Source organism: Camelina sativa, chromosome 12, assembly GCF_000633955.1.
Source record: "Camelina sativa cultivar DH55 chromosome 12, Cs, whole genome shotgun sequence".
Taxonomy (NCBI): Eukaryota; Viridiplantae; Streptophyta; class Magnoliopsida; order Brassicales; family Brassicaceae; genus Camelina; species Camelina sativa.
Genome location: NC_025696.1, coordinates 30579361 through 30590885, shown reverse-complemented (window position 1 = coordinate 30590885; position 11525 = coordinate 30579361).

Here is an 11525-nt window from a genome sequence, read left to right as displayed (position 1 = left end):
TACTTAATGTTGTCAAGAGCTATTGATTTTAGAGTGGCATTTGATAGAATGGAGGCAGAAGACAAGATTTACAATGACTACTTGAATGAGGTTGAGAATGGGAAAAAAAGATTGGGCCGCCTACAAGAGCTGAAAGAGGTCGATAACTTGTTTCTTAGTGGATAACTCAACATCTTGTCTAAGCTCATCGACGAAGTGTTGGCCCTGAAGATGACAATCCTCTGAGTACTCATCCATAAATAGTGCTCTTTGTTTCAAGTTTCTCAAATGATTAAACACCATATTGTCATAATTACGAGGTAAATAGGTTGCACAAAGTTTCTTCTTAAGTTTATCCCATGATTTGATAGGATTTTTCCCAGCTCTCTTGCGTCTAGTCTTCAACTGTTGACACCATGATGCGGTTTGTCCTCAAAATTTTGTCACCAAAAACGAAACCAATTGATCCTCCGAAAATTTGTAAAACTGCAAAAATTCTTCAACCTCCATGAGCCACTCTAATAACGAATCACTAGAAATTCCACCATGAAAATCAGGAATATCTAACGCATCCCATGTCATGTTTTGTGGAGACATTGTCGGAAGGAAATCAAACCACCAGGAACGTGATGAATCTGATACCAACTGATAGAGAGTGGAAGCTTAATTAACGGACGAGAATGCTAAATCTCCGGGAGAACTCGGATTCAGATCTTGCTTAGAACGTCGTAACTTGACAAAGAAGCAATAAGATTGCAAGTCCTCCTTACAGGGCTTGAACACAAGCTCTTAGGGTTGAGAGTCCTCCTTCTAGGCTTTACACAAAGCTCTTGTAAAACTTGTTTATTCAATAATCGATAATTACATACAAAAGAGTCTCACGGCTCCTTAAATAAGAAGATCACAAAACAAAACCCTAGGATAATTAAGAAGCTAATCTAACATATAAAGTCCAACCGTAGATATAAGGCCCATAAGAATGAAATCCAAAACGGGAAATAGTAAAGAGACTGATCACGACGAGACTCATGGGAGGCGTGATCAAAGCAGATGCGCTGCATCTATAATAGTTCTAATGAAAAAGAAAAAAAAATAGTCCTAATGAATTATGGGGAATTGCATTGGTTAGCCATAAAACGAATTATAATTAACCCGGTGACTATAGTAACCATTAAAAGGTTATACACAATACATCTTCTATAATATTTACTTTCCTAACCCTGGTGCATGATCAACAGTTGCCTACTCTCCTTCTATCATCAACATTGAAGCTGAAAAGACGTATGAGACACATTTTGACTAAAGCAAGGGCTGATGTGTTTCTGTAAAACTAAAATCATCTCCGCTGACTGCGAAAACCTTTTCCGGTAACCTTTGTATACAGTATTGAAGCCAATTTCATCCGAGTGAATCGCCCAACGATTCCCATCGTGTATTGTTCACACTGCTGGCGGGTTGGGTTGCATTGATAGTTGTCGATATCTCCACCTAACGCGAAGGTGTGTCTGATTGACTGCCTTCCGGTGCAAACTATAGTCAACCACAGTTTCCATTCTGTGTCAAGGTAAGTCATGGTATCGATATATGTCGATAATTTCATCATGTATGTACCTCTTCCAAGTACACCATCTGCCCATTCATCAGATTAGGTTACACATGTCTAAAAGCGATTAATCGAGAAAGTGAGTAGGCAAATAGATGTCAGTGAATCGCGATGTACCCTCAAGAAAATTTAAGTTCATGTGGAAAACGAATTTGCTGAATCGAATTTATTTGTTTGTAGGACGTTATATTTGATGGACGATTGGTGCTTGCCTCAGCGATTGTTCATGTCCGGCCGTGAGCCGTCAGGAAGAAACAGAGTCAACAACTACTTCAACTTGTGTTGGATAGAGAATATTAAGAAGGCCCTCGATGATGAGCATCTGCAAAAGCTGGCAAGTTCTCAGTTTGCCCATTTGATGTTAATGGGCAACCACACCTTCTCTGTTATGTTTGTCCATTACGTCTTGACAAGACAGCTTGTCACAAAGAAGAAATACGAGCTTTGGTGGGTATTTGCTGGAAACCCCATTAGATACACAATCGACGACTTTGCCCTTGTAACTGGGTTGAATTGTCAAAGAGATGGATTCAAATTGGACACGCGTAGAGGGAAGGCAGTTAAGAAGGGATGCAATGCATCATCACTAATATGGAAATCATTATTTGGAGTGGAGCGTAAACCAACTGTCTCGTGGATTTTCCAAAAGCTCCTGCTGGGAAAGAAATACAAGGATGCTGAAACGCGTTTCAGACTGGCGTTGCTGCTGATAGTTGATGGCATACCTATGCCCCACGTGTGGGAATACGAAAATTAGTCCAAAACATGTTGAGATGGTCGGTGATAATGACGCTTTCTTGAAGTATCCATGGGGTCGTGAATCCTTTTTGAAAACTGTGAATAGTGCGAAAGCAAGAACTGTGAAGCAGTTTGCGCAAGATACATGTGCCATTCAAGGGTTTTCGCATGTGTTGGTTCTTGTAACCGCGGCAAGTTATCCATAAATTATCCAGGGACCTATATTGGTATTGACATGAATGACCCTTCTCTCCCAGTCGAAGATGTAGTGCAAAATGTCATTGAGCGGAGCCTTGCTATCAACGTTCAAGCAGAAAGAGTGGTTGATCAAACAGGACAGGTAACATCATATTTTATTTTCCACTGCATCTAAAATGTTTGTTATTAACATTCAGGGTTTTGATTAATGCCCTTTACTTTTAGACGCAGGTTCGATCTATACTGAACACGGGGACTAGTGACTCTGATGTCGACATGTCTTTCTCTGACGAGGAAGATGATGAAAATATCACAATCTTATTGATGCTGGTGTCCGATGGTCATCCATTCGAACACAATAGCTGGTGTGGGGGGATAGATGTTGATGCGATACATGAAGTATAGAAAAATGGAGAACAGACGGAAGAGGTTAAAGACGGGGATAATGGCGTCACTGATGATGTTCCAAACCTCGCAGTAGAGCAAACAACGAACGTTGGCGATGGGTTAAGTCAATGTAAAAACATTGATGTTCTCAAACTAGTAAAAGATGCAGCAGACACGATGGAGGAGCGAGTTATGCGTCTTCAGCGTGAAAGTAATTTGGAACTGAAAGCTTACTTTGACAATGCCATTGCTAGTTTGGTGAAGAGTATAGCGACCCTGGTGCCAACAACAATGTCTGCAAGAGCTGGTGAAAGTCCACCTAACGTTGCCAACACCGAGGAGGTCAGTGAGACGGTAAGGATTCCAACTTTTCTTAACTTTGCAAAATTGGACTACCCATCAACTAATATGGTAACCCTTTTGCGTAGTTATATATTGACCACCTATTCTATCTACCGTTCTGAGTGTAGGGGACTGTTAATGGGGGTTACGGAGATAGTCCGCCTAATGGAGGTCAAGATGCACTTGTGGAGGTATGTGTGATGCTAAAAATACCGTTACATTATTATCCTCTAACCCTTGTCTCCATCTAACCACATATTCTATCTGTTTGAAAATGCTAGCCACTGAAAGAGACTTCCGGTCTCCCTAAACAACCACTACAAGAGCAGTCAGGGCTCCCCAAACAATCCATTGACAATCTCCCAAATATATTCGACGTGGAACCACCAACATTTTCTATTGGCTTGACGCAAGAAGAGAATGCGCCAACTTGGAATGTTGGGAGTGTAAGTATTCGTTTCTTTTATTCCACAATGTACCACATTGCCTGTTACATGACCAGTGGTAACATGCTTTCCCACTCCTTATAGGGAACAAGCTCAGCTCAACCATGTTCACACGTTGACTTAAAATCGCCGTCTCCAACGGTTCACTTAACCAAGGTCTGTCTGTTGTTGATAAATTACACCTAGTGTACTCGTCATTGATGATTACTTATACATTTGCTTCATTCACGTTCCCATTACTCTCGGTAGCAGGTCAAAGCGAAATCTGACCAGTCCAAACCAACAAGTGACAACGTTTTCCATTGGCTTGACCCAATTAGAAACTGCAGTAAGTACGCACGAGAGATATCAAGTAAGTTTGGTTCAGTTATGAAAGAAGATTTTCTCCCATGTCCTCTCGTTGCATATACTAATAGAACCGTTTGATAGGTGAGAAATGAAGTTCAAACAAGGCCCGAAGTTGAAATACAAAAGCCATCGGTGATTGTTGATCTAACGCAGGAAAGTGTAGCTGGATTTGGAGTTTCTCGCAGGAGGTCAGCAAGAAGGGTTAAAGCTTCATTTCAAGTAAAACAAACACCTACTCACAAGAGCTTGCGCATCCGCAATACTCCTGAAATATCCCTAACTGAACTCGAAAGGCCAGATGCTCCTTCAATTATATCCCCTGGCAAACCTAATATCGTTTACAAGAGCCGTAAGAAGCGTAGAATCCATACACCACCGGCACTTAGTGCCGTGCCGTCATCTGAAGCCACGCACCCTACTCTGACGCTGCTAGTTGGTGGTTTTGCTGCGTTTTCTATGCCAGATGCTAAGGTGGTAGCCAATTTTCTGCAGAAGATGGAAAGGGCAAGGTATGGTAGTAACCAATATATGATAGATGTGCCATTCTGAAATAGGAAATAAACGGCAACACTGATGTTACAACTCTATTTCTCGGCAGATCATATGATCTGTCTTGTGGGATGGTCGCGGACAATGTGGATTTCCTTGCAATTTTTGAATCCTCGGCGTTTCTCGATGAGTCGGTATAAAATACGCCCTACGTTGTGTATTTAAGTTGTAACTACCAATGTATGGGATCTAACAACAAACTTTGTTTCACATTTCATTAGGTAGCAGATTTATTGGTTAAGTTCATCCAAGCACGTCGTGATGAAGATCCGCCAGTTCGTTATGATTTTGTACCTGCCTCATTCTTGGCTGAGTTGTATCGCCAGTATAACCGATTCATTAGAGCACCAGATAAAGTGAGTTTTGTCTTCTCAAATGCAATGGCGATACCTTTCACCTCACACCCTAAATGGCTCAGTAAAGTGGACACCCTTTACAGCCCAATGCAGATAGAAAGGAAGCACTTGATTGGTTTAGTTATAGACTTGAAATCTTGGCAAGTCATGGTACTGGATTGCAACCGATCTTGCTTGACTGACCAGCAGATCTCTAAATATCTGGAACACATTGCGGTAATGCTCCCCTATATAATCCGCCAGTACGTCGAGACCGCCGCAGATAATAGTGTGGGACTAGTTCAGATGGCTATATTAAGGCCGACCATACCATTCAGTTGTTCTTCACTTGGTAAGTTTCTGTTTGATTTATTTGTTTCATTTGCTCCCATAGTCTGCAATTTTTGGTATATGACAGAATTGTTGTCCTTTAATTGCAGCTCTAGCTGGGATCGCATCACTAATTATGCTTGAACTACATGCGGTCTCTTGTCTTGCGACATACTATAGGATTCTTGATGAGGAACAGGTTCAGACGGCCGCGAAACAGTATGCTATCGGGGCTTATGAAACCTTCGCTGCACCACCATAGCGATTTTACAAATTTAAGTCAATGTATTGTGGAATAAGAGTACGTTGCCAATTTCACGGTTTCTTCTCGCGATGAAAACGGTGTGTTTGCCTTTGTAGGGTTTGACCAACGATTGTTTTTATGAGAATACACTGAAACAGCAACTTCCATTCTATTTATATATGCCAATTTACTATTCCATTTATAAAGTTAAAATGATATACTATACAACGATGTATATCGTTAGCCTGAGCATCTTTGCCCGGCTTCTATACTTCTCCCGTTCACAATCGTGTTTACCTAGTGTCTTGTTGTCTTCTCTGCGTGGGTTGGCATAGTAGAATCGTGTAGGGTTTAGTGCCTCAATGTAGGCATCAGTTATGGTATTACATAACCATGAAGCTGGATGTTGGTACTGTGAGGTCCAGATTTTTAACCCGTTGGGATATTCCCACTCCCTAAGGTTTGTCACTCGCAGTTAACTGCGTGGGTTAATAATGATACCAGAACTGATGCCTACTGTGAGGCATTATACCGACACCGACTATGAATATACAATAATTATCATTGGGTTTACAAATTCCAAGATGTAGAGTTTAGTCATAATCGGTTGGTGTCTTCTCTGTATGGGTTGACAAAGTAGAATCCTGTAGGGTTTAGTGCGTCCCAATAAGGATCTTTACCTGTCACAAAAACTGATGCGGTTTAGGAGGTACATTCACGTACAAATGTGTAGTGTCTTCTCTGTATGGGTTGACAAAGTAGAATCCTGTAGGGTTTAGTGCGTCCCAATAAGGATCTTTACCTGTCACAAAAACTGATGCGGTTTAGGAGGTACATTCACGTACAAATGTGTAGTGTCTTCTCTGTATGGGTTGACAAAGTAGAATCCTGTAGGGTTTAGTGCGTCCCAATAAGGATCTTTACCTGTCACAAAAACTGATGCGGTTTAGGAGGTACATTCACGTACAAATGTGTAGTGTCTTCTCTGTATGGGTTGACAAAGTAGAATCCTGTAGGGTTTAGTGCCTCCCAATAAGGATCTTCACCTGTCACAAAAACTGATGCGGTTTAGGAGGTACATTCAGGTACACTCAGGTACACACAGACGCTTAAATGCGTTGGTTAATAATGATATCCCAACTGCTGCCTACTGTGAGGCACTATACCCTTCAGGATTCTACTTTGTCAACCCATACAGAGAAGACAGCAAAACAAGGTCGTAGCAGTCACCGAATTTTAACAAGACTACCAATTTGTTTACAAATTCCAAGATGTAGAGTTTTGTTCTATTCTGAATCGGTTGATGTCTTTGCTGTATGGGTTCACAAAGTAGAATCCTTTAGGGTTTAGTGCCACCCACTAAGGATCGATTATGTTATTACAAACACCAAAAGCGGTTTTTTGGAGGTACAGTCATGTACAATTGTTGAACCCATTAAGCTGGTCACACTCACAATGGGTTTTAGGTAATGTAAGTAGATAAGAACAAGATTCAACGATGGTTAGTACATTAAACGACCATGGGGTTTCCATTTCTATTTCACAAAAAACAAACTTTGGTGTTCATGGGCGATACATCAATACATACACCTCCTTCATACCAGGTACTAATATAAACATTACTTGGGGAACCTATACACCAAAATACAAATGTATATAACTGTCTCGCTATATATGTTTGTATTTTGTGCCAAAATACTCTCCCAGACGCATTTCATATGTACAACAATGCGTTTTCTGACTCTGGACCATTCCATTATTTAGCCCGCTCCAAAAAACTTTCCGGTGAACACATACTCCACACCCCATGGCTATATTTGCTTCTTCAGATGGCGTTTTTGCAAGATGCCTTGTTGTGCCATGTACGGCAGCAACGATAGCATTTCCTTGTCGATTTACGCCGAGGCCACTGACACATTTTTTAAAAAAGGCGCATATTAGATGGTTACAAGGAACTAATGGACTCATGCGTGTAAGAATATAGAACTATACTAGTATCTTACCTTGAACTCCCCACGTGACAAAATCCTAATTTTTTTGGGTCTCCCAGGTGGTCGCCGGGCAAATGGTGGATTGAGGTCACCCCTTGTGCCAGAAGTTGATCCTACAGATGAGTTGCCACCAACTGAAGGAATAGGATAAACCCTCTCTGCATATGAATGCCTTATTGTCTCCTCATAGTAGGCAACATCTATGAACGTATCAATGGAAACCCCAAGTCGTGTAGCTGCTGCGATTGCATGAGCACAAGGGATGTTTAAAAACTGGAACTTGTTACACGAACAATAACCCTCAACCAGGTTGATGGTGAAACATTCACCCGAACTGATCTGCACCTGAAACTCAAAGTCACTTATCGGCCTCACCGCCATGGACATAGCACTCTCAAAGTTCTCTTATACAATAGCACGACATTTTGGAGCAATAATTGAAACAGACCGGGCAGCTCTTGACCTTCAGACTGCAAACCATTCCATCACCGTTGTCCTAATGTATTCTAGCATGCAGATGAGTGGATACTCCCTCGCTTCTTTTATAACTTGGTTCCAAGATTCGGCAATGTTGCTGTCCATGATATTGTATCTCTTACCCTGTGAATGGACTCTTGTCCAGTGCGAGAAACCTGATGCAATATCATAAAAAAGGAAATTAAATCGGGAACACGTAGTAATGGCGGGTAAGCAACTTATTATACCACAGTGAACATTTTGTGTCTTGCCAATATCCACAAGATATGCAGCACACCCAGGGTTGACCCGCTGGATTTCTAAGAACTTTTTATTAAATTCATCTCCATGGTACGCCCTTGCTGCAGAAGACATCAACCCGGCTAATGTTTGTGGTTGTACAAGTGTCGTATATTGCGCCACAAAAGCATAGTGCAAGCTGCATGATGGGCTTCCGTGTAAACCTGCAAGTAGAAGACATATGCAACCGTCCATATATGAGCATGTTCAACCGGTTTGGAAATGTAATGAAACTAGTTTTACCATTCGCAACCCCGTATAAATGCTTGCATGCCGATCGGATATGAAGACCAGCTCGGTTGTATCATGGACAAAAGCAGAGAGGTGTCTAAAGAACCACTCCCACGCATCATCATTTTCGCTGTCGACAATAGCAAAGGCAAGTGGAAATATTTGGAAATTTCCATCTTGGCAACTGGCTGTTAGGATGCACCCACCATAGCGAGCCTTCATAGAAGTACCATCGACAACTATGACTTTCCTCATATGTTTGTAACCCTTGACGGAAGCTCCATATGCTATGAACTGATATTTAAAACGCATCGCACCATCGGGATCATCAACATGATCCGTGAAGCATAGAGAGTCGGGGTTTGTTTGCTGGAGGAGGCCTATGTATGCTTGAAGTAGGGCATAGCTACCCGCGATGGAACCTAAAGAGAGCTCCATTGCCACTTCCCGTGCACACCAAGCTTTCCAGTAGGAGATAATGATATGGTACTCATCAAGTAGGATTTTTCGAATCGCAGCAGCATTGGGCCCTCTCTTGATGCCAACAAAATGTCGTTGCATAAACTCCCCAATAACTTGAGTGGTTGCCAAGCGATGGTAGCTTCTCCTCTCATCAATTGTACACGTATGGTTTTGATTTGCCTGTCGCACCTGGAAATGGTCAGCCGTATCAACTTTGACTGCATAAACACGCCATGGACACGTTTTCGAAATGCATTTTAGCACCATGAACTTGGGTGTTGACCGACTGGTCCTGAAATGGAATTTTCTATTAATAGCATGTATTGTAAGCTTTATCTTGCAGTCGGCTTTGTTCTTGAAAACCTATCCTACAAATAGTTTGTCCCCCTCGTACTGGATATCTTCCAAGGCTGAATCAACACCTATAATATATACATACCAAATAGTTTGTAAGATATACAAAGATTACCTGAGATCAAAACTACATTAACATTGGCACACGCGTGTTAATGTGTACAGGTGAGCGGAATTACCTTCACCTTTTTCATCATTGAATACCAGTGGTGCATCTCGACAAAACACAGCTGGGTCGTCACTCATATCAGTTAGCATTGTGTGCAGGGCTTCTTCAACACGGCCCCACATTGTAAGCGAGTTAACCTCCACATCATCGCCTCCACAGTTGGTGCTCCCAGTTGAAGTTGGTGCACTGTGTTATCTCGTTTGCGCCTCTTGGGAGCACACATCTTTAGCAAGGGGCCTGGCTTGACTACATTCCACTAGCATGGGGTCGTCTGGTTGAGTAAACAGAACAATTTGAAAGTCGTTATCCTCACTATCGCTGCTTGTTTCATGTCCATTTGCCTCGGCAACGGCTTTTCCTTTATCACGTGCACTACAAGTTGGCCCGGTTTGTAGGATTGTGTCTCCCCTTTCATTGATGAATATTCATGTCCCTCGAGTTGCAGGAACAGATGCCATAACAATGTTCTCCTTGTTAACCATTTCGGGTTCGAGAGGCTTCGTTTTGTTCGGGCGCAGTGAAGCGTCTAGTGCGAACTCATGCCAACATATGTCTTCAGAGTCAGAATCAGAATCATCATCTTCGTTTGCAGATACATATCGCATCCAATGCCTTGCGGGACTCGGAGGTGTAGGCGCCTCCGGCTGCATTTTTTTGACAACGGTGATGCAAAGATCTTCAATGAAATGCCACATACGTATGAAAACCCCAACCTCTTCGTCGTCTGTTATATATTGCGGCGCTGATCTGTTACCCTCGTTCTCATCCAGCTCGAACCACCCCGGGAACTGGTAAGACATCTTGATCACAACTTTGTGTGCACGCAGAACAAGTTTCTCTTTCACCTTCGCGACCAATTGCTTGTAAGTCATGCCATCACGGAGCCGCAAAAAGTTGTTACCAGGGGTGGTTTCGGGTTCAAAGTTCCATACCGCAGTATCAACCTTAATCCAGTCCCCCAAAACAACACGAACTTTCGTCTTTCGCGGTCATCTGAAATAAAAGAAACAAGCGAATATAGTTACACATACTATTACCAAATCAAAGCTTCACCTACGGTTGGATTCCGCTATTAACTATAACAAACTCTTTTATTATACTTTTTCCTATATAGATCTTGACAGATGTCAAAGAAATTATTTTCAATTATAGTTAAGCTTTTAGAATAGGATAGATCTAAATGGAAAGGTACTCAAAGTCTGATCTGGACATAGAAACAGAAATCTACTTTAAATACAACAGACATGCAATAACTATATACAGTTAAAAAGATGCTTTTTACCTTAATTCCTCGCCTTACTGCTTCCACTTCACACCTACTATTATCACCGCTCATCTCATTTGGAGGTCTATATTATTTGCTGGAGATAGAAAAGGACCTATCTACACTATTTATGGGCAGAGAAAGTGCTCTCTATTAGACCAACTCCAACCCATCTCCATTTCTACCTCCAAACTCCATTTTGGAGAAAAACCTTCTCCAACCTCACTTCATTTCCATCTCCAAAATGGAGATCTCTATATTTGTCTCTATATTTGGAGACTTTTAATTCATTGCTCCATTTTGGAGTTGAGCTTTTTTATTTGCAAATCAGTCCTTTAAATTTATATAGATTTATATTTTATATATAAATACAGTTAAATATTATTATTTTCTATTTAAACTTATAAATAATAATTTTAAAATTCAACAATTAACATATATAACATAGAAAATAGACAATACAAACAAAAGTACAAAATAACATTACTACCAATAAAATTTAAAACCCATAATATGACTTCAACTGAAGATTAAGAACAACTTAATACAACAAATACTAATAATTGATGAATGTTGTGTAATGTAATGTTATTCAATAATAAATTTCAAATATAAATAACATGCTTAAATTTTTCCTTTTTGCTAAAAATATAATAATTAGGTCAAATTTGTAATTTTAATAAATAAAGAATCATTATATAAATTAGTAATAAGATATAAGAAGAATATTTTAAGAATATTCTCTTTTGGAGTCAAATATGGAGAAATAGGTTGGAGTAAAACCATCTCCAAAATGGAG